Source organism: Physeter macrocephalus, chromosome 11, assembly GCF_002837175.3.
Source record: "Physeter macrocephalus isolate SW-GA chromosome 11, ASM283717v5, whole genome shotgun sequence".
Lineage (NCBI taxonomy): Eukaryota > Metazoa > Chordata > Mammalia > Artiodactyla > Physeteridae > Physeter > Physeter macrocephalus.
In genome coordinates this window covers 170,034,915-170,046,121 of record NC_041224.1, presented here as the reverse complement: position 1 = coordinate 170,046,121, position 11,207 = coordinate 170,034,915, and positions in this window count along the sequence as shown.

Sequence of the window (11,207 nt, the reverse complement as noted above, 5' to 3'; positions counted from 1 at the left end):
CTAGCCAGGCCCCATGGAGTCTCACCAATGCCCTGGGTCCAGATCCCACCCATGACACCAGAGCAGTTTGGTCAGTCAGCAGGGATGACTTGGGAGGGAGACACCTTGTCCTGTCTACACTTCATTGTTAGAGAAGCACCAAAGCCATACTACTTACGGCCCAGTATTTAAGAGAGTTTCTGGTAAAAATGAATCCTTCCCATGTCAGCCCCACCCCACAGAATTCAGAGAGGAGATCACTAGGGCCTGAGCCAGGAAAACCCTTAAAGTCCCAGCCAGGAGACTATCGTCAGAACTGCCTTGCTTCTTGGATGACCATGACATTCTTATCAGGGAAATCTCTTTGTGCCTGACTGGACTGCTTCTTCTCCTGGGATATTCACTCCAGAAGGTTCTTGATCCCCCCTGAAAACAGTCCTCTGTTGAGATTACCCAGTTCATTAACTTGGATTTGAGGTAAGACCCTCCTCCCGCCCCATTACAAGTCCCAGGGTCAAGAATAAAAGCAATGACTCAACTGCAACTTTCTTTTGCATTAAATAACAACTTAAACAAGCTTACAGAGCTCTGCTTCCACAGACACATATAGCTGAGTTCCTCCTAGATTTCTCATTCCATGTCCAGGAGACCTGGTTCTTCTCACTCGGGATGAAAATCACTAATGAGGGCAGTGTCCGCATACGCAGCCTTCTCAGAAAATATGCACTGATGGTTTCTGGGGTTTTCCCAAGTATGAGTGTGCGAGGATTAGGCAGCGTCTGTGGCATCCATTTCCCCTTGAAGGTTGCCAGATGCGTCTGCCTGCTATGAACAGCCCCACCTTGGACAGCTGCAGAACTCACCTGTCCGTAGGTGGCAGATGGTCACCAGCCCTGCACAGCTGTGCTGCATTATTTAAAGTCATGCTTCCGTGTGGTTTCAGCTGGCTTGTACCGTGCAGAGGGGATGTGACCGTTCTGCCTTGGTCCAGTCCAGCACAACTACATCTGTGCTGTTACCATTCCCCAGTGCGAACCACTGTGCAAATACCCTTTTAATGGCTGCATAATCCTACATCATAAAAATATGATTTATTTAATTGATAAGCAAATATGTCATTTTCAAATGCTTTGCTCATATAAAAATTGCTCCTGTAAACATATTTGTACAGCAATCTTTGTGCCATTCAATATGAAATGTACACAATAATGATGAAACTGAATGAAAAAGCAGACATTGCCTGGGTAGGAGGTCATAATCTCCCAACCAAAGGAAATTTAGAGGTTCCTGCTCTTCTGACAGCTGAGTTGAATTAGAATTTGGTGTGGCCTCGACACCACAGTTCTCTATCAGTTTCCCAAAAGATTGTAAGGCCTAAAGGGCATTTTCTAACCAGCATATAAGTGGAGTTCCTGGAAACTAAGGAGGATCCGTGGTCTTCCGGAATTGCCCTTCCCAAGTCATCATGTGAATACGGGAGTCAGCACATTCCAAGGACTTCCGATGATAGGCTCACCTCCTTTCCTACTGTTCCTTGTTATTTTAGGTGTCTTGTTATTTACATAGGTTTAATGAAATGAAATAAACTGCAGGCTATTTCATCAGACGGAATGACATCAACCCTGAAATGACTGGCAATTTCATCACAGAGTAACCTTGGGGTATTTCTAAGGTTTATGTCCTGCCCCACCTTGTACTGCACCCTTAATTTCTCCAATAGAGGCGATGGTTTATTTGCAATCACAATGCCACCCCCTGGTACATTATCTCATTTGATTCTCGGAACAATACTGTGAAGTACAAACAGCTATTTTTATCATCTCAGTTTTATAGAGGCAGGAGCTCTGGCTCAATGATGTTAAATGGTTTCTGGTCCACTTCCCAGGCTCCAGGCAGGCCTCTGGCTAAAAACTGCCCCTTGTCACCAGTCCTTGGGGTTTCTGATCTCCGCCTCCCTTCTCACCCTCATCAATACCTGTATTTAGTATTCATGAATTCTTCTGCTGTGCTGTGGGCTCTGTCATCCAGAAGGAGGAAGATTTCTTTGAGCAAATGACTTGAGAGAAGAAAAGGGGAGAGACTAGCTGGCTTAGGATCTAAGACAGGCAGTGGGGTTGTGAATGTTAAGAGGAGGATGAAATGATCACCAGACCCACCTCCCAGAGCATCTGGGGCTCAGAGAAGACACACTGCCTGGGTTTGTCTTAACCGGACTTCTGTGATTGGCCAGGGGTCCTGCCACAGCTTTCACTTTCTGTTCCCCCCACAATCTCGGTTCAGGTTTTCTCTCCCAAGTGCAATGTCTAGAGGCAGCAAACTAGTCACCACAGCTTGTCTACAGCCACAGTTGAACTTGAATTATCTGCCGACATTTTACATCATTACCCAATGATACCTATTACTTAATAATCTGAATTTTGATATTTCTTGAAAAATCAGAAGATGAGGCTAAGGTTGGCCAGCATTCCTGTGTGGCAGCAACTGGCCACAGCTGAGGAGTGACTGCCACTTTAAGCGAGGTGTGTGTTCCCTGCTCTGGTCTCCCCCTGGCTGCTTCACTTTATCGCTGTAGCCTACATTAACTATTTGAGTGGGAAACTTTCGAAGGAAAGAATATGATCCTAAGGCACTATAAGCACTTAAAAGCGAACAAATCTATCATGTCTGTTGAAAAATATGCCCAAGTTTCTCATCCTTTTCGATCAGACCTTAACCATGCAGTTGCTAGGATGCTGTGGTGAGCGCAGTGACCTTGGCTTTGGAATTCGAGAGTGGGTTTGAGTTCAGCCTCTGGCATTCGTTGGCTCTGTGACATCAGGGAAGAAAAAGTCACAGTCTAGATGGGTGGTTTCCCCAGTGGGGTGCAACAAACCATAGAATGGCAGGAGCTTTGGGGCCCCACTCTCTGGAGTGCACACGGGGGGATGTAGGTAGGAGGAGGCTGGTCTTCCCAGCTGAATCCCAGAGAAGCTCAGGATGGGAGACCACCACGTGTGGCAGAGGAAGTGAGACACAGGGCTGAAAACAGGGGAATTAATTGAAAGTCTGCATCTTTCAATGCAGACTTTCAATTAATGGTGAGATGGTCCTTCCCATCTCACCCCTATCTCTAAAGCAAGGCCTCTATCACCCAGGAAAGGTACTGTCAGACTCCACTCTTTATTTATTTTTTTATTTGGCCACGACATGCGGCTCGTGGGATCGACCGGGGATTGAACCCAGGCCCGCGGCAGTGAAAGTGCAGAGTCCTAACCACTGGACTGCCAGGGAACTCCCAGACTGCACTCTTTAAAAAAAAAAAAAAAAAAAGTAATATCTACAGAGTGGGGAAATCAGCACAATCTACTATTCAGGACTCCCAGGCACTTGAAGCCTTCCTACCAGTCAATAAGCCCAAGCACATGGAACTCCTAATTAGCTTTTTGGGCTTCACTTTTAATTAAAGATCAACGAGGAGTCTCTGGGCACTTCAAGAGAGACTTCAAGAGACTAAAATAAACAGGGAAAAAAAACCCACCCTGGAGGAAATAGTTATTTTGAGGAAGAGAACCCAACGCAAAAGCAAACTAAATGAAAAGCTCTAATTAATATACTCAGAAAGACTCATGAAGCAATTTCATCTATAAAAGAAGAATAGGATGCTCTGACAAAGGACACACAAGATGAGTTCTCCTAAATTAAAAATATGACAGTTAAAGTTATAAAAGAATCAATGGGAAGTTTGGCAGATAAAATTACAGTGCTCTCTCTGAAACTAGACCCTTTTTAAAAAGGTAAGAAATAAGATGTAGAAAATAAAGAGAAGTTCTAACATCCAATTAATAGTAGCTATATATAGAGAGAGCAAAGGAGATCAAGGGAGAGGACAGTATCAAAGAAATGCCACGAGGGACTTCCCCCGTGGTCCAGTGGCTGGGTTTCTGCGCTCCCAATGCAGGGGGCCCGGGTTTGATCTAGATCTAAAACGATCCCACATGCCGCAACTAAAGATCCCACGTGCCGCAACTAAGACCCAGCACAGACAAATAAATAAATAAAAGAAATACCACAAAAGTTTTCCAGCACTGAAGGGCACACGGCTCTAGACAGTAAGAGCCCACTGAGGGGTAAATACAGAATTTGGAAAAAAGACCCACCTAGTCACATAATCTGATTTTAAATACCAAAGGTAAAGAGAACAATTTTTAAAACTTGCAATTAAAAAGAAAGTCATCTATAGAGGAATGAAAATAATAATGAAAATAAAACAGACATCTCATCGGCAGCACTGAATGCTAGAAGGTAACAGTGTGGGGAATTCCCTGGCGGTCCAGTGGTTAGGACTCTGAGTTTCACTGCTAAGGGCCCCTTTCGAGCCCTGGTCGGGGAACTAAGATCCTGCAAGCCATGCGGTGAAGAAAAAAAAAAAAAAGAAGGCAATAGTGTGATGCCTTCAGTAATCTGTAAGAAAATGATTTTCAAACTAGTGTTGTCCTCAGCCAAACTATCATCCAAGTGTGCGTGTAGAATATCTTTTGGGACAAACAGGACCCAGAAAATGACCTCTCGCACACCATTTCTTAGGAAGGTACACGAAAATGCACTGCAGGAAAAGAAAGGTATCATCTAAGAAGTGGGGAGATGCGGATCTTGGAAAACCTGGAATTGACCCAGGAAACCCATGAAGGAAAATCCCATCACATCTGCTATGCCGCAGGAGGATGTTGGGCCTCAGAGGGGAGGGCTTAAAAACTCAACAGAATCCCTGATTGGATGAAGAAGCCAGGGGGAAATGAGCCATGATAAAGAAAAATGTAACAAGATAAAAGAGAGGCAAATAGAAAATCCAAGGGAAAAAATTGTACGATAAAAGGAAGAGCAATCTTCATAAACATTTTGTTTCTTCAGAGAACAATATTTACAGTCACAACAATGTAAATGCTATTTAAGTGATTTTCAGTTTTTAGGATCAGTCTGTGGGAGAGTTAATTATGATTAAGAGTAGAATGTAAATTTTTTTTTTTTTTTTAACATCTTTATTGGAGTATAACTGTTTTACAATAGTGTGTTAGTTTCTCCTTTACAACAAAGTGAATCAGTTATACATATACATATGTTCCCATATCTCTTCCCTCTTGCGTCTCCCTCCCTCCCACCCTCCCTATCCCACCCCTCTCATGGTCACAAAGCACAGAGGTGATCTCCCTGTGCTATGCGGCAGCTTCCCACTAGCTATGTAATTTACATTTGGTAGTGCATATATGTCCCTGCCACTCTCTCACTTCGTCACAGCTTACCCTTCCCCCTCCCCATGTCCTCAAGTCCATGCTCTAGTAGGTCTGTGTTTTATTCCCGTCCTACCACTAATCTCTTCATGACGTTTTTTTTTCTTAGATTCCATATATATGTGTTAGCATACGGTATTTGTTTTTCTCCTTCTGACTTACTTCAAGAGTAGAATGTAAATGTTCTTATCCTTAAAATTGTAAATGTCAGAAGTTGGGAGGTAGATATGGAAGAGAAGTGTAGGGCTGCCGCTACCTTCATCTTACAAAGTGAACAGTCAACAGATACTGCCCTTATGACATAGACACACTACTATATATAAAATAGATAACTAATAAGGACCTACTGTGTAGCACAGGGAACTCTACTCAATACTCTGTAATGGCCTACATGGGAAAAGAATCTACAAAAGAGTGGATATATGTATAACTGATTCACTTTGTTGTACACCTGAACCTACCACAACATTGTAAATCAACTATATTCCAATAAAAATTAAAAAGAAAAAGAGAGATACTACCCTTAGGTGATGGAACAAGAAATAAAGGTGTATCAGTGCAACACAGGTAACCTATAGAAAAACAAAGATGTTTTGTAATTATATAAAGAGAAGGGGTCGGGGTACTGGTGAAATGACCTAAATCCTTATTTATCACGTAAGGAAAAAATAATGTATAAAACAAATCAATCAATGGTGATAGAAGCATATTAGTTACAGATAGATAACCCCAGAAGAAATATCTAAAAAGCCAAAATTATTGTTTCTGAGGAATGGAACTAGGAGAAAAAGATGAGGTGCGACAGAGGTTATTTTCTCTGCTCTTGTCTACTGGGCCTCCCACCAGGTTGCCTTCCTACCCTGCCCATTCCTAACCTCCTCCCCTTCACCTCCAGCTTCCTGTCCCCAACTTGTCTATTTATCCATTTAAAACCACCAATGTTTTGATTGTTGTTTAAAAAGTCAACTGGTGCCAAAGGCATAATCTGATTCAACACCTCCACAAACATCTAATCCCAAACTGGAGTCTTCCAGTCATTATACAAAGTGGTCCCTTTTCTCACAGATCATTTGGGGCTTCTGGGGATACCCTGAGCTCTGCAAATGCAGAAGAAGGGTGAGGATGGCGTGGGGAGGCTGATGTTTATGATGAGGACTCTGATTCTGTATGTCTGGCATGGAGAAAGATGTTGACTACTCGTACTGGTTTTTTATTACCGTGTAACAAATGACCACAAACTTCAGCAGCAGTTATTATCCCACGGTTCTGTAGATCAGAACTTGCCAGATCAAATGGGTTCCCTGCTTAGGGTCTCACAAGGCCGAAATCAAGGTGCAAGCCAGGCTGGGCTTCTATCTGGGGGCTCTGGCAAAGCATCCACTTCCTAGTTCATTCAGGTCATTGGCAGAATTCGGGTCCTTGCAGTTCTAGGGCTGAGGGCCTGGTTTCCTTGTTGGTTGTTGTCAAGGGGTTGCTATCAGCTCCTAGGGGCTGCACCCAGGGCCTTTTCGTGTGGCCCCCCTCCATCTCATAAGCCAGCATCAGTATACGTATTTGCGTTGAAGCCTTGTCATGCTTTGAATCTTGTGATTTCTGCTACTAGCTAGAGAATACTCTCAGCATTTAAAGTGCTCATGTGATTAGGTTAGGCCCACCCTGATCATCTCCCAATGTTAAAGTCAGCTAATTAGTAACCTTAATTGCATCTGTGAAATCCTTTTTTGCTATGTAACATACCATAATCATAGGAGTCACACCTGAGGACAAAGGTCATGGGGGCCATTTTACTGTTCTACCACACTACTCAGAAAGTGACTATTATTTTTATACATGGTATTTTTATGATAAAAATAACACAAAAGTACAAAGAGGAAGTTTTTAAAAAACATGCCCCAAATCTCACTTCCTAGAAACAGCCATCGACATTTGGAATATATTATCTCAATGGGTCCCGGTGCTTCGAAACAGAGCCAAAAGATCAACGAACAACACTGGGATTTTATTCTGCAAATTAGTTTTAAGTAAAATGATTATATTAATTTTATAGAAAAAGAAACTGGAATGAAATTGAAGGAATTGCTGAACTTCAGCTAAATGTTTCTGTACCACAAACATTCTTGAAGTATCCGTTAAGAAAAACAAATATAAAAATCATCAAGAAGTTGGAATCATGCTTGCTTAAACAGCTGCAGTTCATGCATTCCATTTTTTAGAGTGATTATTTCCATGTCATTACAGATAAGTAAATTTATATGCTTACGAGTTCTCCCACTGCCTTTTCCCCTATCCCAATTTTTCTTAGGTTTATAATTATTTTTACAGAGTAAGAGTTTGCAATGTTTACATTTTGCTCTTTAACTGTCAATCCCACAGCTGTTTACTCTTAACTCTGCATTTAAAACCTTTCAAAACTCATCTTCAGCAGTCTTTCTCAATCCTCAATTCTTCTCTTGATTTGTTTTTTTTTTTTTTTTTTTTTTTTTTTGTGGTATGCGGGCCTCCCTCTGCTGTGGCCTCTCCCGTTGCGGAGGACAGGCTCCGGACGCACAGGCTCAGCGGCCATGGCTCACGGGCCCAGCCGCTCCGCGGCATGTGGGATCCTCCCAGACCGGGGCGCGAACCCGGTTCCCCTGCATCGGCAGGCGGACGCGCAACCACTGCACCACCAGGGAAGCCCTCTTGATTTGTTTTGATTCATTTTTTGGTTGACTGAATTTAAGTATAAAGAACTTTTTTCAAGAATATGCAAACCCTTAGCTTATTTATGCTCAAGGATGACTGCCAATAGCCTTTATACTTAAAGGACAACTTGGCAGAAAATAAAATTCATGGGTCGTAATTTTATGCTCTTGACTTCTGTAGACTTGCTTCATTGTCATTTAATATTAGGTGTTGCTTTTGATTTTTTATCTGGTATGGTTTTTTTTTCACATTTTTATTGGAGTATAATTGCTTTACAATGGTGTGTTAGTTTCTGCTGTACAACAAAGTGAATCAGCTATATGTATACCTATATCCCCATATCCCCTCCCACACTCCCTATCCCACCCCTCTAGGTGGTCACAAAGCATGGAGCTGATCTCCCTGTGCTATGCAGCAGCTTCCCACTAGCCATCCATGTTACATTTGGTAGTGTATATATGTCAGTGCTACTCTCTCACTTCATCCCAGCTTCCCCTTCCCCACCGCACCCCATGTCCTCAAGTCCGTTCTCTACGTCTGTGTCTTTATTCCTGCCTTGCCACTAGGTTCATCAGTACCGTCTTTTAGATTCCATATATATGCATTCACATACGGTATTTGTTCTTCTCTTTCTGACTTACTTCACTCTGTATGACAGACTCTAGGTCCATCCACCTCACTACAAATAACTCAATTTCGTTCCTCTTTATGGCTGAGTAATATTCCATTGTATATATGTGCCACATCTTCTTTATCTATTCATCTGTCGATAGACATTTACGTTGCTTCCATGTCCTGGCTATTGTAAATAGTGCTGCAATGAACATTGTGGTACATGACTCTTTTTGAATTACGGTTTTCTCAGGGTATATGCCCTGTAGTGGGATTGCTGGGTCATATGGTAGTTCTATTTTTAGTTTTTTAATGAACCTCCATATTGTTCTCCACAGTGGCTGTATCAATTTACATTCCCACCAACAGTGCAAGAGGGTTCCCTTTTCTCCACACCCTCTCCAGCATTTATTGTTTCTAGATTTTTTGATGATGGCCATTCTGACCCGTGTGAGGTTATACCTCATTGTGGTTTTGATTTGCATTTCCTTAATGATTAATGATGTTGAGCATCTTTTCTATCTGGTATGTTTTATCACTGATCACTTGGTACTGATTTTCCCTTGACACAGTGTGTGCTTTCTACCTGCTGACTCAAGTCTTCTTTTCAGTTAAGTTTCTTCTATTGCTCCATTTATCCTGGGCACTTCTTCAGGAATGCCAATTATTCATATATTGGATCTCCATTGTTTATTTTCTGTAACTATAAAATTTTTAAATAATTTCAAACGTTTCTTTGTCCTTTTTCGTATTGTTCCACTGTGTTTTTACTTGTGTTCGTTTTATTTTTGGTTGATTCTAAAGTGGCTTTCCACTCTTTCCCTTCTTGAGTTCTGCTGCTCAGTTCTATCCTCTTTTGTTGCTGTGTAACTCCTTACTTGTACCCCTGAACCTCCTCTTTGAGATTTCTAAAAAAAATTTTGTAATTTCTCCAATGAGATGGAGAATTACTTGCTGAAGAATAGCATGGGAAGGGGTGGAAGAAGGGCACAGAGGCACTTGGTAGCTTTACTTTACTGTGATTCCAAATCTGTTAATTTCCTCTCCATAAAGAATGTCTCTTAGATACTCGGGTTTGGGTGCTGAAGAGCTTCCTGAGGGCCTCAGCAGGACCCTCTCAGTCTAGGCTCTCTGGGCAATAATCTAGACATTTTCTCTCCAGCCCCTTCGCCCTCTTGTCTCCAGGAGACTTCTTTGGTTTGAAGGCCAGGTCACATACAATAGAAATAAATAAACATCAGCCTGCTTTCTCCTTAATGTTGACCTTCCTGCTATCATCCTGTTTGTTTTTTGTTGTAAGAACACTACCTGTTTGTCCTCTGGGGTCCTTGGATCTTATTATTCAAATAGAAATTTCAGTCATTTGGGTACCACTTCTCAATTTTTGCCTCATCTGCATGTCCCCTCTGGTATAACCAACATTCTTCTTTGAATTAATTCCCAATTTTTACTTATTTAAAATGGAGGCATATCACTATTATAAATGAAAAGCCAGTATCACTTGCCATAAATAGGAAGTAACTATTAAAATAAATACAATGAAAACACAACAAAGATAGTAAGTTCTAGCTAGATACAGTTGTCTGAGGTCTATATTTTTCTGGTTAGAAAGAGAGTTTAGTACAAATTAGAAATAAGTTAAAGGCCATTGGTACCAAACCAAGACCCTCTTCTTGATGTAATCACAAATGAAAGCAGGCTCTAAATGAATCACTTTTTCATTATGCTAGTTGATATAATTAAATGACTGTCCGTGTACCACCTAAATTTATCTCCGGTTCCCCCAGTAATATAAGATCCCCCTTGCCTTTGGGAAACCCCACTCCAATCCAAGGATCAATGATTCGGTCCCTTGGGAGTATGATACCAACATCTAAGAAAATGTGTTTCCAGCTCAAGCCTGGAGGCATTGTATGTTGGCTCTCAGCATTTCACCAATTTCAGTACATATTTTTACAGTATTTGGCAGGCATACTTCACGGTCTGTGGTTTGAGGTTTTGAGAGTTTCCTTGTTTCATTAAAAATGGGGCTTTTCCTGTGTTTTTGCTTTGTTTTGCTTTTTGTTGCTTCCGGAAGATTTGGGGGGGTATGAATGAGAAGGAAGGGAGCAAAAATGTCTTTGCTATCTTTACCTGGATATATTTGTGATGGGCATGCCTCTACAGTCTCCCCCAGCTGTGCCCTGGTCGGCACAGGTCCACATAGCCACATCTCAGACCGGATCCTCAGATTCAGTCAAGTGCTTCATATCTGCCACATTTGGAGGGTTTCTAAGCTTTGTAGGTTCAATATGGGATACCAGAAAGTAGAGTGAGAAAACTGTCTAAATGCTGCTCCCCCCTCACAGAATTTCCTTCCCAATTGTGAACTCAAGGTGTGTGTGTGTGACTTCCCAACATCCTTCTTGAGAACAGTGGCAATACATCCACTTCAGCCATGGATGGCTGCCTTCTGAGAGTATGAACTTCACACTCCGTGACTCTGTTGGTCTCTGCAGCTACAGAGAGTCCCTTAAATTTCCTGGATCTATATCACACATGAAGGTTCTGACAGGGTCAAAAACAGAATCAAGATGTTGGTAATGTCATTTTTGACTTTTTGAAAGAAGTTCTTTCTTCTCTGAGTATACATCTGAGTGTTTTGATAGAGCCCATTAAAGGGGAGTGTGA